Raw genomic sequence first — 17,537 nt, 5'->3', positions numbered from 1 at the left:
TACTTCAGCTGGCAAGGCTCACTTCCTGCAAGACATCCCCAAAGAGAAGCCACATGGACCTACCCCAATGCAGCCCTGGGTGCTGGAGCAGCCGTGTGGAGACCCCTGACAGCGCTGAGATGCTGACACATTCACTGATTCGGCTTTCCTCCTGCAGTCGGCATCACGGTGTGTGTTTTGTGAGATGGAGGAGGACTTTGTGGATTGCTGTTGGACATATGGGTTAATATGTTAATGTTGGACTTGTCGGCTTGGGCAACACTAGGTTGAGATGTTTTCTTGATATGCACATACCCTTTATATCAAACTCTCTCTTATCCATGAGTGTTTGTGGATTTGTTTCTCTAAAGTACCCAGACTAATACATAGGGGAAGGACACTTCACTCTGCCCAAGAAAGGCCTGTGTCCATTCATTCATTCATTCATTCATTCATTCACAACGGTTCATGAGCAGCTGGAGGTGCTCTGCCAGAGAGGATTGAGGTCCTGGTGGGAGTCACTGGAAATAACAAGGAAATAAATCTGATAGTGTGAAAGCCACCAGGCCTGCCATGAAGGACATGCACGGGGACGGCGATGGAGTAACGGGGGGGGGGGAAGCCGGCGACATAGAAAACCCCTCTGAGGTGCTGATGGCCGAGCCAAGAGGTAGAGCAAAGAGAGCCAGTCACACACGGAGCAGAAGAGCCTTCAGAGAGAGAGAGAGAGACTGTGGGAAGAAAGGGCTTCGCAGATATGCTCCGTGAGGAGAGAGCAGCACCGGGAGGTGCTTTGTATGGTTGTCCGTCGTGTCCCGATGAGTCAAACCAACTCAACGGCAACAACCACGTTCCCTCTTGAACGAAGTACAGTCATACTATACCTTCCACTCAGTGGCCGTGAGACGTTGTCACGCACACTTCAGCCATGCGATCAGGGGAGACGAGACCCGGGCAAAGTAAGTCGAAGGGCAGTGAAAACGAGGAAGCCCCTTCAGGAGGCGCATTGAGGAGTTCACAATAAGAACGGTCGCGAGGCTGGTGCAGTGGGTAGACGGGCAGGGAGTTTCCTTCTGTTGTGCACAGGGTCTCTCTGGGTCGGAACTAAGTTGATGGGGGCACCTCACCACACACATGTGCTCATGTGATCCAGCCTTCTGGTTCGGGATGCATAATCCTGTTCTGCCACCCTCCGTCAGACTTCCAGATCTGGTCATCCGTGTCTCCGAAGCAACCAAGGGGAACCTAGGTTCCCAATAGGCCGCCTGACATCAGCTGCAAGGTGAAGCCTGGATTGGAAGACACGCAAAATACAAGCAGGCTTCAAAAAGTCCATTCCACAATTGTGTAATGCCATTTTTCCACGAACTTTTTGAAGCCCCTTGGAACACAGTAGCGGCAGCAAGGGATTCGAGCTTCTCCGTGATTGGGAAGATGGCTCAGGACACGGTGGCATGGGGTCACCATGAGTTGTCACCAACTCCACTGCCGCTATCAGCCACAGTCTTTTGCTGCCTGTTAGTGACAATCACTTCCCCCTTCTCTCCCCTAAAGACCTTCACAAACCGGCCAGGCAAAGGCCTAGGGCAGGTGATGGAGGAGTCCAGCCTTCTTGCAAACACCTGGAGCTCACTGCTGCCTTGAAGGACCGTGGGAGGGGCTCGCTCTCCAGAGGTTGCTCAGCTGTGAAGCTGTTACTCTATTGCCAACGAGGAAGCCATGGATCTAATTTGCAGTCCGGCCAGCACCGTGTGAGGGCGCTCTTTCTTCACATCAGCGGCCACCCTGGAAATTGTCAGCCTTCCATTTTTCTTACTTAGCCTCCTCCATCCAGGAGCCCTGGTGGTGTACTGGTTATGCGTTGGCTGTGATCCACATGATCAGTTCAAAACCACCAGCAGCTCCTCAGGAGAAAGACTAGGCTTGCCACTCCTGTAAACACTCACAGTGACTGCGTGGCAGTGACTTGGGGAGTTGTGTTATTGTTTTGTTTTTAATCTGCACATCAGGGCAAAACAAAGCATTAATAACAATCTGCATCCAGCTCTTACACAAGTCCAAATCTAAAATTATCATCCCTTCCCACTAGCCTCTCCCCCGCCCTCCAAAACACCCAAACCTGCTGCTGTCCCGTTGCTTCTAACTCATGGTGACCTCAGGTGTGACGGTCTAGGTTTAGAACTGAGCTCCACTCTAAGAGCAAAGATGTCTCTGCTGCCATCTTTATGGCAGGAGATTGCCAGACCTTTCTTCGTCGGAAGCAGCCTTTTGGCTGGTGACCCCTGGTCCCTTTTGTCACTCACAGCATCGCAAAAACCACTGGCCGACCTGACGTCCTTCTAATCTGCACTTGAGAAAGTGGAGTGCTTTTTCCAAAATGACATATTTCCAAAATCAAAACAAGTGAGGAGAATAGCGTATAAAACACCCATGTGGCCGCTCCGTCAAATTATTCAGCCTGATTCGTGTTTAACATCTTCTTGTATTTACTTCCCAGGCATGTTTTTACACCTTCTCTACAAATTTATGTAGCAATATAACCATAAATAATATATAGAATTGTTTTACATAGTTTAAAACTTTTTACAAACGGCATCATCTAACATGCATCCCTTGGCAACCTGCTTTATTCAGACACTGTGGGTTTTGATGCTTCCACCTTGATATATGTGGCTTGTGTTCTTTTGCTCTGACGGCCGCCTGGCTGCTGTGAGGTGATGCATCACGCATGGCTCATCCATCCTCCTGGGGCTCTGCTTTCTGCTTATCACCAACAACGCTGGGGGAGCATCCCTGTCCACGGATTCCTTAGGAATATGCTAATCATTCCCCCCCCACCCCCGGGAGCAAGCCTGCAAGTGGAATGTGAGACACCCCTGCGCTGCTAGACTTTGCGAATTGTTCTGGAAAGGGGCTCAGCTAGTTTAGAATCCTCCAAGCCTTGTACGAGACACTCCATTGTTCCACAGCCTCATTCATACTTAATATTAATATCAAATATTTAATATCGGACCATAAGACCTGGGTGGGTATTTAATACGTGGCTTCCTGATTGCTTTTGGGGTCAAGCAGCTTTACAGATGCCTGCCAACCATGTGAGCCTCCCTTTCTGGGAAATGCCCGATTGTGTCACGAGCCTTCATCCTCGTCATCGTCATTATATCTTCTAAAATGGATCCGTATGATTTTTAAATGTATTCTGGATAGCCAGCTCATTCTTGGTTATTTGTATTGAAAAAGCTGTTTCCTAACCTGTGTCTTGTCTTGAACTGCGTTTCCTAGCTTTGGGGGCTGTACTCGAGTTTTCGATGCAAATGAAGGGAAGTTACCGATCATTTGTAATGGTTGACAGGTCTGAATGCTTTGTATACATCTTTTCTTTCCCAAATCGAGTTCACAAAGATAGTTTACTATGTTTTGTTTTCTGAAAATGAGAAAGTCTAGCTTTTCACATTAGAGTCTTTGGCCCACATGGAATTTTGTATGATATTCCTAGAGATTAATCACCCCATAAAGATGATCATTTGTCTCATCATCAGTTATTAAGCAGCCTTGTTTATGGATCACCCCATCCCCAGCAGCCAGACAAGTGTAATACCAACCCCTTCATAGAGCCAGTTTCCACCTAGGATTAGGCTGTTGGGGGTCTCTAGTCTATGGCATTGTGGGTCACTCACTGGATTGCTCACCCTAAGGTCAACAGTTCAAATCCACCAGCTGCTCCGTGAGAGAAAGATGAGGCTGTCTATTCCCCTAGGGATTTACAGCCTTGGAAACTCCCGGGTACTATTCTACCCTCATCTTATAGGGTCATTAGGAGTTGGGATTGACTCAATGGCTGTGAGTTTGGGGTGTTTTCTGGTTTAGCCTATTCGAATTTACGGGCCTGTCCCTGGATCAAGATCACATTGCTTCAGTGTAATTTTACACTGAATCTTCATGTCTTGTAGGGAAAATGCCTCTTCCCATACTTTACCATAGGCTTAGCTCTCTTTCTCCCTTTGTTCTTCCTCATTAATATTAGAATAAGCTTGTCAAGTTTCACTTACAAAGTCTGCAAAATTTTCGTGGGTTTACATTGAATTTATAGACTATATGAAGAAGCCCTGACACCTTTATGAGAGCATCTTCCAACCCACAAATGTTATCCAGGAACATTTAAAAATCTCCATTTATCCTGAGCTTCTTTTATGTCCCGTGATTTTTCTTCATAAAAGTCTTCCTTGTCTTTTGATGGAATTATTCCTAAGTGTCTTAAGGTTTGGTGTCGGAAGGATCTCGGGTAGTCCAAGTGGCTACAGTTTCTTGTAGCTGTGAAGATGACATTTAGCTTCTGATTGATATGAAACTGCTGGGCTGACCTTTTTCAGCAACTTTGCCAAATTATTGCCCTTTCTTATTTGTTTCTTCCTGAATATTTGTGGGGTAAAGAGTTCCCAAGGCTTCCACTTCTGGAAGTTGTGGCCTAAATACGCTGATGAATTGTACTGCCCCAATCCTACTGAAAACGTGGTTCTTACTGCCCAGCTGTCCCCGTGCAGAGTAACCGGAACCAAAGTGACCAGTTGACGCATCTAGGGAAAGCAGGTTGCCTTGAGTGTCAATGTCCCTCAGGACAAGTGCAGGGAGATAAACTCTGAGCCAGCAGCAAGGAGCTGAATGCAAGACGCCTGCCATAAATGGAGACCCTGGAAGGTGGCTAGAGTGGTCTCAGGTGGGTGCATGCTTTAGAATCCAGAAACAGCAAACAAAATCTCTGGAGAAAGTAATCCTCAATGAAAGTCCACACAATCCCTGCGAATCAATATCTTCCAAGGTGAACAAACAATCCCAAATCACTAAACATACAAGGAACAACCTTCCAGGAGCAAGAGTCTGGGGAAACAGTCAACAGTGGAGTTGGGTCTCCAAGGATGTCAGGTATGGAATCATCAGCTCGAGCGCATAAATATTCCTATGTAAGGAGGGTATAATAAAGATTAAATTCTTAAACTGGACCAGCAATGAAAAATGATCAAATGTGGGTATGAAAGACTGAGAAGTAGAACTTTAGAGATGGGGGGGGGGAGAAGAAAAAAACACTATAATTTTTAACTTAAAAAGTCAGGATTGGGTGGATAGCAGGTTAGATCCTAATGACATAGTTGAAGAGAGAAGTAGTGACCTGGAAGATAAACCTGAAGGAATTAGCAATAATTCAGTAGAGACTTGGACACACAAACTGTGAAAGAGGTTGAGAGATATGAGATAATCTGATATATGTCTAGTAAGATTCCCAGAGTAAAAAATAGAAAGGATGGAGGGAAGACAACAATTAAAGAGATGATAGCTAAGATTTCTTATAATTGTTGCAAGATATCAACCCTCCTTTATCCCAAGCACATACATTAAAATATATCCACAGGGGAACCAATTATAAGGATCTACATATAACCTCCTCCCTGGAGGTCGGTCAACAGAGAAGAGGGTGAAAGGAGATGTTGGACAGTATAAGATATGACAAAATAATAACAACTTGTAGATTATCAAGGGTTCATGAGGGAGGGGGGAACAGAGAGGGAGGGAAAAAATGAGGAGCTGATGCCAGGGGCTCGAGTGGAAAGCAGATGTTTTGAGAATGATGATGGCAACAAATGTGCAAATGTGTTTGACACAACGGATGGATGGATGGTGATAAGCGTTGTACGAGTCCCCAATAAGATAATTAAAAATGAATTATAAAGTATATGTGTGTGTGTGTATGTGTGTATCCACAAAGTCTTCTACACTTCTTTCAAAAGCTGGAGCCAAATTCCACCCCTCCCCCATCCCTAAGGAGCCCAGGTGGTGTGGTGAGATGCTGAGCACAAGCTGTTCCGGGAGAAAGATGGAGCTGCCTGCTCTGGTAAAGATTTCCAGTCTCAGAACCCACTGTGGACATTCTGCTCTGTCCCATAGGGTTGCTTCAAGCTTGAATTGACTCGATGGTCATGAGTTTGACTCAGACCCTCCCCTTGTATGAGTAGGGGATTGGCTTCATGACCTCCAGATCTCTGAGTTTTTCTTTCTATGTATTTGTCCTTTCCTTCTCCTGTCTTACAGATGTCCCCAATCTGATCTTCTACGTCACTCCTCAGCCTTTGATTATCCTCTTGATTTTGCTGTTCATTTTAGTGATGACATTTTCCACATCTAATGTGTGATTTCAACTATTGTAATTCTCCCACTACGTGTCAGTCTGTTAGTCCTACTGCGGTGGCTTGTGGTCTCTGGGATGTCGGAGGCTGTGCCACTGGTATTTCAAATGCCAGAAGGGTCGCCAAAAGCAGATAGGTTTCAGCAGAGCTTCCCGGCTACGAAGAGATGATGAGGAAGGACACAGCTCCCCACTCTGGAGGAAGAAGTGGCTAAAACCTTCTCAGAGCTTCGAAGCATTTCCAAAGACTGAGAGCCTCAACAAAGGAGACGGGACATTGCCGGAGATATTGCCGGCAGATGGGGCCCTCTGGTCCGAGGGCACTTGAAATGTGACTGCAGAGGAGACGGTTTCTTGGAAGGGAGTAGACCACGTGAATCCAGTAAAGGCTGTGGGAGAGGACCCTTTGGGGTCTTCATTTGCTGATGGGGCACAAATCAAGGTCAAGAGAAACAGCTGCCCCCCCAAATCTTCTAATGATTGGAACTTGGACTGTACAAAGTACAGATTTAGGAAAATTGGAAGCAGTCAACAATAAAATAGAGCACATGAAGATCCATAGTCTAGGCATTCGTGAGCTGAAATGGACTGAGGTGGGCTATTTTGAATCAGAAAAGCAGCTGACTTACTACGGCAGGACTAACACAAGCAAGAGGAAGGGCATGGTGTTCACGGTCAGAAAAGGTCTTCCTAAATCCCCCAGGAAGCACCATGCCACCTGTCACCGGAGTATACCTGTCTGCCTTCAAGGAAGTGTAGCCCAGACAAATATTACTCAGATTCATCACACAAGCTAGTGATGCAAAAGGTGACGAAGTCTACCGACGACTCCAGTGGGAAATTAATCGATGCAACCGAGACGCAGTGATAGTTATCGGTGATTGGAACGCGAAAGTTGGAAACACAGGAAAGAACAGTAGCTGCCGAATATGGCCTCGGTGATAGAAATGAAGCTAGAGATCGCATAATAGAGCAGTGCAACCCCAACAGCTGGTTTGTAGCAAATGTGTTTTTTTCGACAACACAGAAGGCAACTATACGTACACACGAACTTCCCCAGATGGGATATCCAGAAATCAAGTGGACTACCTCTGTGGGAAGACACGCTGGAGAAGCTCAATCTCCGCAGCTAAAGCCAGACCAGGGACCACTGTGGAACAGACCATCAACTGCTCCTATGCAAGTTCAGGATAAAGCTGAAGAACATGAAAATAAGCCCACAGAGCCAAAATATGACCTTGAGTCCAGCCCACCTGAATGCTGAGAACCCCTCAGGAATAGATTTGACGCACTGACCACTAAGGACAGAAGACCCGAGGAGCCGTGGGAGGACAACAGGACCATCCATCACTCAGGAGGAGAGCAAAAGGTCCTTCGAAAGAGAGGGAAGAAAGAAAAGGTTCGAGAGGATGTCCTATGAGGTTCTGAGCCTTGCTATTAATCAGAGAGCAGCTGAAGCAAAGGGAAGGAAGGGTGAAGTCAAGGAGCCGAATAGAAATGTTCAAAGGGCAGCTCGAGAAGACAAAGTAAAACCTGACAACAAAAACGTGCGCGAACTTAGAATGAGAAACCAAAAGGGAAGAACAGGCACAGCAGATCTGAAACGGAAAGCACTCTAGCTCTCCACTGCATCACACGCGTGGGAAAGTTGGACACGGAACAAGGAAGGCCAAGATGAATCGATGCATTTGAATGGAGGTGCTGGAGAAGAATATTGACAGTACTATGGACTACGCAAAGGACAAACCGATCTGTATTCAAAGAAGTAAGGCCAGAGTGCTCCTTAGAGGCGAGGGTGGCAAGACTAAGTCTTACATACGTTGGACATGTTGTCAGGAGCAGCAAGTCCCTAGAGAAGGACATCATGTTTGGTAAAGTAGAGGGACAGTGAAAAAGAGGAAGTCCCTTGACAAGACAGACAGACTCAGTGGCTGCATCAAAGTCCTTAAGCACAGGAACAATCGTGAAGATGGCGCAGAACCGGGCAGAGTCCATTCTGTTGTGTAAGGAGGCGCTATGGGTCGGAGTCAACTCAACGGCACCGGACAAGAACCACCACCACCTTGTGGTTTTCACACCTAGTAGTGTGTTTCTGCTTGGTTTACAATATATTTTTTGTTTCATATTGGCAATATTTTTGACATCCTACATTATTAGGCCAACTAAAATCTTTTAGTCTGTCATTCTAATATTTCCTCTCCTAATGGAATTTGAAGTCCAATAGGGCTGTTTCCCCTACTGATATATTTGCGTTTCTCAGCGTTCATTTTCCCTTGAGGCACTGGCTATCCTGCCAAGGGCTGCAGAAGGCCAGCCCTGTGTGATTGTCAATCTTCATGAGCTCCGTGGGGATGTGGTGTGGGGCTGATGAGATTTGGAATAGGGAGTCCCAGATATCAGAAAACCTCACCCATGTCACTTTCATGCCTCCCCACCCCCCTCCCGCCACCCCCCAGCTCTAGGGGAAAGAAGGATTAGTAAGCAATGCTCTTCGATGATAATTCAACAGCCTTGGGGATTTGGAGGGTCAGGGATGGGAAACAAGCTACCAGGTGTGACTGTTTTGAGATTCCATCCAGTCAGTTCCAACTGAGAGCAACCCCATGTATAAGAGAATGAGGCCCCACAGGGCCCTGCGCCATCCTCACGATTATTCTTACGTTTGAGCCACTGTGTCGATCCATCTGTGGGAGACCGGGTTGACTAGAGAAACAAATGCAGGGACTTCCATACATGCATAGGAACGCGCTTTAGCGCAAACAGCAATTGTATATTGAGAAAACATGCCAGCCCAGTCCGCATCAAGCCCATAAGTCTGATATTAGCTCATATGTCTGATCCTGGTCCATACATTCCTCTTCAGATTTACGCAGCACATGCAATAACATCGAATGCAGGAAGATGACAGGCCGGTGGGTGAAGTCTTGTGGATCCAGTGGCAGTGGAGGGGTCTCAACACTGGCGTCCAGGTGGCTTCTCCGGCTTTCTGAGTGGCTCCTCCACAGGAGGGTGAAGCAGAGAGAGGGCGTGGCTTTCCACCAGGGAGAAAGAGAAGTTCCCCGAATCCTGCTTAGAAGGAGGTATTATCAGGCTGTGACCTGATGGACAGACTAATAGACTCCTTCCCCTTCATCTTAATATCCTCAAGTTGACACGAGATTATGGAACTGCCACACCATCTCATACAGGGTCTTCCCCTCTTTTGCTGCCCCTCTCTTCTCCAGGGAATATGTCCAAAGCATCCTTACCACTAAGGAGCATTCTGGTTGTACATCTTCCAGGATAGATCTGCTTGTTCCTTTGGCTGTCCGTGGTTCTTTGGATATTCTTTGCCAATGCCATAGTTCAAATGCATTGATGTTTCTTCAGTTGTCCTTATTCAATGTCCAACTTTCACAGGCATGTTGGGTAACTGGACATTTCCATGGCTCGGGTTCAGTCTCTTTTTCTCAGTTTCCCACAAGTTTAAGGCCTCTAGTGTTATTCAGGAGGGACCCTGAGCAAGGCGATCTGAGTCCCAGCCGATGTGCAGAGGACAGATACACTGATCCCTCAGGAGTGGTAGAAGAGAAGCAAATGACAACACCCGACCGTTTCTAGGAGTCCCTTGGACTTGTCTCAGTGTTGTCTCTCATAGAACTCCTGATAAGGAGCCAGACACTGTTAGTTTGGTATCCTGATAAGACATGGACTGCATCCGGTTCTCATTTCATGGATGAAATCTCTTCTATTTTGTCTCTGCATTTATTTACGATTGCTCTCTCTTTTTAAAAGTTTTCTTTTGCTTTGATAGTCTCTGTCTCTGTCGGTCTGCTTTGACATGTTGGCTTGATCCCTGTCTTGTTAGAGATGCTCGTGGTCATCCTTAGTTGTCTGTTTCTCGTCAAGAGTGAGAGACCACAAAGCTGTTTGGAAACTTGGAGCCCAGGGGAGGGGGAGGGAGGCCCATTGACTCTGAGCCTCTTCATGGCGTCCTCAACTGCATGGACTCCATCACTGTCTGTCGGGCTTCCTTTTGGGGAACCAGGAAGGGAAGGCTAGGCAGTTTCAACATGCATCCACTTAAAAATGCATGTATGTACCTATAGTCTTCACACCCTTGCTCTTGCTTCCTCAGATCCCAACATAACCCCCCAGATTTCTGCTCCTATGGGAGGGGCGATGCTCAGTACTGAGATGTCGGGGAGGGCTGAGATCCAGAATCTAACCACTTCCTGAACAACTTCCAACCAATTCCCCCGCCCCTCCTCCCCTCCCCCCACCACAGTGCCAGGACTGACAATTCTTGTGCCTTTTGAGGTGTCTCAGGTGGTGTCCCATTTGACCACTGTCAGTTTCGGATATGGCTTTCATGGATCTGCTAAGTCAGGAACTTCTTGACCATCTGCTTCCAGGTTCTAAAATTACTGCTGTTCCCTCCCCTCTTTCTCTTCTTGTCCTTATGTAGGTTGATGTCTATTTCCCTAAAGCCCTCTGCCATTACTGGGGTAGCCTTTTACCAGGAAGTAAAATTAGATCCAAGTGGGCATCCTTCATCTTTACCCGGAAGCCGACGTTTTCTATGTAGATGTTATGACATCTGCACCTGAGAGCAGTTTTGCTCATTCATTCTCTCTCTCTCTCTCTCTCTCTCTCTCTCTCTCTCTCTCTCTCTCTCTCTCTCATTCAATTCCTACACTTCTCCTCTTCTCTCAAACATTTTCTAACTACTTGGGCCTTGGTATCAGTTCCTCTCCCACCCTTGTGACCTCTTGATAAATGATAAATTATCATTATTTTCCTATCTTACACCATCTGTTGTCTCCCTTAGCCCACGTTTCTGTTGTTCATTCCCCCGTGGGGGCAGGGGTGGTCTTCACTTGGTCGATTCTTTCTATGGTTTCCTTTGCTTTTACGCTTATCTTGATGAGGCCTTCCAACTTTTAAAGTTTCCAACATGTCTTATTGTGCGGTTGAGAAGAGCCACAAGAAAACATCCACCAATACAACTGTTTCTCCACGTACAGTTCAGTGGGATTGATTGCATTACTGAACTGTGGGACCCTTCTTACTCCCCATTAACATACGGGCATGCTCCCTAAGACGCCTGCCTAGCTGTTGTCAGTTTGTGTTCTATTAACTGTGCAGAGGGACCTTAACAAAGTATGGGCATCATCGAAAATAATGGGAATTCCAGAACGCTTCATTGTGCTCATGGGACTTGTACACGGATCCAGAGGCAGGTGTGCAAGCAGAACAAGGGAATGCCGCATGGTTTAAAATCAGGAAGGTGCGTGTCAGGGTTGTATGAGCACATCATCAGAGAAGCTGGAGTTTATGAAGAAAAAATGTGGCATCAGGATAAGAGGAAGGCTTATTAGCAACGCGCGGTATGCAGATGACCTCACTTTGCTTGCTGAAAGTGAGGGGAACGTGAAGCACTTGCTGGTGGAAATTAAGGATGGCAGCCTTAAGTGTGGACTACAACTCAGTGTTAAGAAAACCCAAATCCTCACAACTCGCCCAACAGGTAACATCATGATAAATAGAGAAAAGATTAAAGTTGTCAAGAGTTTCGCCTTGTGTGGATCCACAGCAACGCCCAAGGAAGCAGCAGTCAAGACGTCACAAGGCGACTTGCATTGGGTAGATCTGCGAAAGAAGACCTCTTTCAAACATGGAAAAGCAACTCTGGTGCTTTGAGGACCAATGTGTGCCTGACCCAAGCCATGGCATTTTTAATTGGCTCATGTGCATACGAACGTTGGACGCCGAGTCAGGAGAATCAAGGAAGAATCACTGCATTTGAACGAGGGCGCTGAAGAAGAACATTGCCAGTGCCGTGGACTGCTAAAAGGGCAGATAAACCTATCTCGGAAAAAGTGCAGCCAGAATGTTCCTTAGAGGCAAAGATGGTGCGACTTCATCTGACATACTTTGGGCATGTTGTCGGGGGAGGTGAGTCCTGGAGGAGAAACATCGTGTTTGGTAGGGTAGAAGGCCATGGATGAGGTGGACTGACAGCGTGGCTGCGACAGCGGGCTCAAGCATAGGAGCAGAGGTGAGGACAGGACAGGACCGGGCAGTGTTTTGCTCTCTTGTGCCTGGGGCCCCTTGATGGCGCCCAACAACAAAACCATAGTTCTTAAAAGAGCCTCATGTTCAGGCAGGTTATTTTTGTTGTACTTGTTAAAGTTAAAGAATTTTCTGGCTTTAAGATGATTCCAGGGATATTTTTTATTTAAGTTGAAAAGATTATCCCAGGGTAGACGCTTAGCTAGACATACAGCTGAACACGCGTGGGAGGAAGAGGGGGCGTATACTCATGAATAGATATAGGTTTGACAGAGCATATTTGTGTGTGTGTATTTATATTTGCTGAAAATATATTCATGAGTGTGAGGGAGCCTACAGGAGGCAACGTTATCAATATTTCTTCAACAGAACCGAACTCTGAGGGAATGAGTCGCCGAGCTGGAGGAGTCAGGACCACAGTCTCATACGGCACCCCAGTCTGTTGGCGCCCCATGGCATAGTTCACAAAGACTGTTCCATATGCTACTCAGGTGACTGCTCTTAAAAACCCCAGAGCAGCCGTCCAAGGTGCAACCATTGGTCTCTCCCTGAGATAGTTAAGGTTCATTGTGCCAACCTGGCTGATAAACACATGTAGGATTAACTGAAGGGTGGAGAGATAAATGGCTCAGTGAGCCTCGCCTTTCTAGTTCTTGGGTCTCTTGTTTCTGATGGATGGACCAGGGTAAAGCTGCCTTAGCCAGTCCCCTGCTTCAGCTGGCAAGGCTGACTTCCTGCAAGACATCCCTGAGAAGCCACATGAACCTACCCTGATGCAGCCCTGAGTGCTGGAGCAGCCACGTGGAGACCCCTGCCAGCGCTGAGATGTTTACACATTCACTGACTCGGCTTTCCTCCTGAAGTCAGCATCATTGTGTGTCTTTTGTGAGATGGAGGAGGGTTTTGTGGATTGGTGGTGGACATATGAGCTAATGAAAGCCAGAAGACATAGGGAAACAATTACAGTCCAGTACACTAACAGACCAGGCACACACCCGCCTCCACACAACCCTGAACCCAGCAGAACTGCGTGGCGTCTGCCAACTGCTCTCAAAAGATCACATGAGAAGGTCCTGCATAGAGTGGGAAAAAAGCCCAGAACAAAACTCAAAATCATAAAAGAGACCAGACTTCGGGATCAGATAGAGACTGGTGGAACCTCAGAGACTGTGACCCTTCACCTCCCTTCAGGTTCTGGGCCTGAAGTCACCCCCTTGGTAGAATCATCAGCCATTTCAGACCCCCAGAGCAGCACGTCCCAATGGTAAGAGTTGAGAGGGTTAGCAAAGAAGGAAGAGTGGGCCCAGGAAGTACAGGGAGAAGTCGGGGTCTGTGACGGGATCCAAGTGGAAGGGTTGCAATGGATGTGCTGGAACAAAGAGTGTATGGATGGTTGAATGTGGGACCGATGAGCTGCTCTGTAAGCCTTCACCCAATTCACAATAAAACATGGAAAAAATCACCTCTGGGCAATAGTCTCGGGGGTTCTCTGGTCCTCGTGGGTCCAGCAGTCAGTTGTTTTCTCATAACTGAGTTTGTTTTTTGTTTTTCAGTTAAATGACATAAACATTTTAACTCATTTATTATTGATCCTTCTTGCTTCTTCATGAAGTCATTTAAGGCGATAAACTTATCATTGAGTATCGCTTGAGCTGTATCTCTGTCTTAAGTTTGATATGGAGCGCTGTTATTTCTATTCCACTCTAAATGCTTTCCTAAATCTGTTTTGTTTTTCTCATTGAGCCAACATTACATAGGGGTTCATTTTAAAGTTTTCAAAAACGTGAAGGTCATATTTGCTCATTTGTTGTTTTTGTTTGATTATGTTTTAGTACAGGGCCGCTGTGAGCTCAAGAATGGACTTGATGATATTGAGTTTGCTTGCTTGTTATGCTTTCAATAATGGTTTAAAATCTGATTGCATTGTGATCAGGGAAAGTAGTTTGTAGGATATAAAAAAATTGCAATTCATTTAAAATTGTTCTTGTGTTCTTGAAAATAATGTGCATTCTCTCTTTGCTTTGTACAGAGTTCTGTTGAGTCCCCTGTTAATTCAACTACTGATTTATTAGTTTCTACAAGAATTATATTAACATCTCACCGTATGATTACGGTTTTATCGTTTCCTCCTTGTAAATGCTGCTAGACTGTACATATGCGGGGCTGTGTTGCAAGGTGCACACAGAATGTGGATTTCAAACCTTTGTGGATGACTTGCTTCTGCTATTATACGATGCCTTTCCGTACCCCTATGAATAGGTCGCCATTAAGACATATTTTGCCTGACACTAGTTTTGCTATGCCAACTTACTACACTAATATTTCCATCACTTATCTTTTTCGATCTTTAATATCCCATGTCACTGTTACTGTACGGCCTCGTTTCAAGAGGGCACTTACAAGCAGTGTAAAGCTAGCCTTTAAAAAATTAAACCCAATGAAGTTAATCACTCACATTTAATTTTAATCTTCAACTTAAGTTGAATATTTCATTTGAATTCATTTCCACCACCTTATTTATCATTTCTATTTGTCATCCCTCTCCCCGATTAATGCTCTCCAGTGGATTGATAATATCGCCTACAGTTCTTCTGCTGCTTTGGAAGATGAGAGTTGCATTCCTCTTACTAAGTGCCTTTATATTTTTAATATGCTTGCTTGTCTGTAAGTGATCAGCACCAGGTCAAAGTTGCACCGCCTCTAGTCTCCTTCTAAACACAAGCCCAACATCATGCCAGCTGGTGTTTTCATTGACTTCTTTTTTTTGCCCGTCCCTCTCCTCATTGTCTTTTTAGAGTTGGTGCCTGACCTTTTTTTAATGACAAAAATGTTCCTCGCTGAGGTCAGCAGTGAATTACACGTGTGAAGCATTTTATCCATATCTGTGCTCACTGTAGTGTATTTCTCCCCCCCCCTCCCTGCCCCGCTTCCCTTCTGGTTCATTTCTCATCTTGCTATAATCGTTCTTCATGCAGCGAGCATCTGTGGGGGGTAAACCTTCTTAGTCCTTGTATGCCTGAAAAGATGCCTATTTTGTCTTGGCTTATGAATGATCATTGAGCGGCATGTGAAACGGGGGCTTGGAAGATAAGACTTCATTGTCTGTGGCAGGTTTTGCTGCTGATGAGGTCTGCCAACAGCCTAATGAGCATGCCTTTTGGGGAGCTTTATCTTTTGCCATGAAATCTTTTCTGATCATCTTGTAATCCTTCGTGTTCTGTAGACTCAGGTATAGATTTGTTTATGTTTGCCTTGCCGTCACCTTGAGTACACTTTCCACGAAAGAATCCCTGTCCTTTTCCACCTAGGAAATTCCCACCTATCATGTCTCCAAATATTACGTCCTTCGGACCTCCGTTCTCGTCGAAACTCCCATTTTGCGTATGTTGGGAATGCTCCCAATCAGTCAGCACAGGTTTATGTCTCCATCTCTCTGCGCTGCAGTCTCAGCTTTTTTGGTCAATATCCTCAAATTTTACTACTTGACTCTGTTTTGATGCTGAATCTTATCCTGTTGCATTTTGCTCCCCAATGGTTTCTATCTATTTATTGCCAAGATATGTACTGTTTGGTCAATGTCTGCCTCGTTCAACATCTTGTTACTTTTTCCACATGTAGTCTTGCCTTCCGTGATCTCCTTCAACCTTTTAAACATAGTGATTTTAAGAGATGTGTCCAATTGTTTAGGTAGCTTCTGTAGTCTGTCTTCCCAGCACTGGAATTCCTCATGGTGGTAGTGTCTGGTGCCCTGGAGTTGATTTTTAAAAATTTATAGTGATTCTATGCGGCCGAGAGCAGCCCCGTCATCTTCTGGAGGCTGGAGTCTTTCTGGGAGCAGATAGACTCTCCCATGGAGCCGACAGCCTTCTAGCCATCAGCCAAGTGCTTCACCACTGTGCCACCCAGCGCCCTGGAATTCTTCATCTTGTCATTTCCGTGGGAAATGTTGTTCTTTTTGTCTCTGTCCCTTTCTCTGTACTTCTCTCTCCTTTCTCTTTGGCATTTGTCGTTGTTGTTGTTGTAATGTCTGCCTGGCACCCTGAGGGCTCCCAGCCCACCACTAGATGGTTTAATAAATCAATGTCCCTGCTTTACGGGGCTTGAATGTGAATGGAGAAAATCAAACAATAGACAAATACCTACATGTCTAATGCATCCGGTGGCCACAAAGGTTACGGAGAAAAATAAGGCAGGGAAGCGAGGTGAGGATTAAAGGGCTGGGAGCACGCTGGAACAGCGACCTGAAGGAATCGAGTGGTGACTGGGGAGTGGGGTGGGAGGCGTGAGCATACAAAGCAGAGAACAGATAGATGAGTCAGGGATTTTCTTGGGCAGGGTGATAGAGGAGGTTCAGGAGGTTAGAGGCTAGGGAGCATCCGTGGAATGTGTCAGGCATTGGAAAGACTTCTGGTTTTACGCTGAGGAAATACATTTGGTGTATTAAGCAGAAGAGCGAAAAAGCCTGCCTTGTGTTTTCAAAGGAGCTGATCACGACCCCAGTGGCTTCCCATCTTCCTGACCTACATGATCAGACTTCTCCAGTTCCAGCTCCCGTCCCTTGCCCCAGCATCCTCTCTGCTCCAGTCTCCCACTCGTGTCTCTGCTATGGCTTGAATGCTCCAAACGCCTTCCCGCTCATCCACAGGGACTTTCTGATCCACCTTACTCTCTCCCTTCGTAAAACCCAAACCCACCGTGATCAAGGTGATTCTGACCCATGTTTCTATTTCCTCTAGCACTTAGCACAAGCAGTTCCGTTTTCTCTACCTGCTATTTGCTCATTGTTGTTCTCCCCCAACTAGCCTAGGCTTCTGGTTGGCAGAAGTCAGCTGGGTTCTGTTTGTTTTGAAACTACAGCATTTAACAATGATGTATCAATGGGCCGGTAAATGGGCTACATGGACAATGAGCAAGAAACTGAACGGTGAGTAAGGGAGACTGAAGAGTTATGGCATGGGTGAAGAACATTAAACAGCCCACGAACCACCATAAGAAGAAACCAATCTGTCCTGGAAGAAGCCTCACCAGACGGCCCCTTAGAAGGGAGGATGGTGGGACTTGGTCTCCCGGACTTTAGACATGTTAGACGGAAGGACCATTCCCTGGAGAAGAACATCTTGCTTGATAAAGCAGAAGGTCGGCACAAAAAAGCAAGAGGAAGACCCACAACGAGGTCAGTTGGAATAGTGTCTGAAAGGATGGGCTTCGATCCAGTTTAGAATGGTTACTGCTATTATAAGCAAAAGTCCCATGTGTACTGCAGAGCAACCAGATCTGCTGCCCATGGTATTTGGACCGAGTTAAGAAAAAGGAGCCGTGGGAGTAGAGT

The sequence above is a fragment of the Tenrec ecaudatus genome, chromosome 9 (genome assembly GCF_050624435.1).
Source record: "Tenrec ecaudatus isolate mTenEca1 chromosome 9, mTenEca1.hap1, whole genome shotgun sequence".
Classification (NCBI taxonomy): Eukaryota; Metazoa; Chordata; class Mammalia; order Afrosoricida; family Tenrecidae; genus Tenrec; species Tenrec ecaudatus.
The sequence above is the reverse complement of the archived record's forward strand: the minus strand, read 5'-3'. Positions refer to the sequence as shown.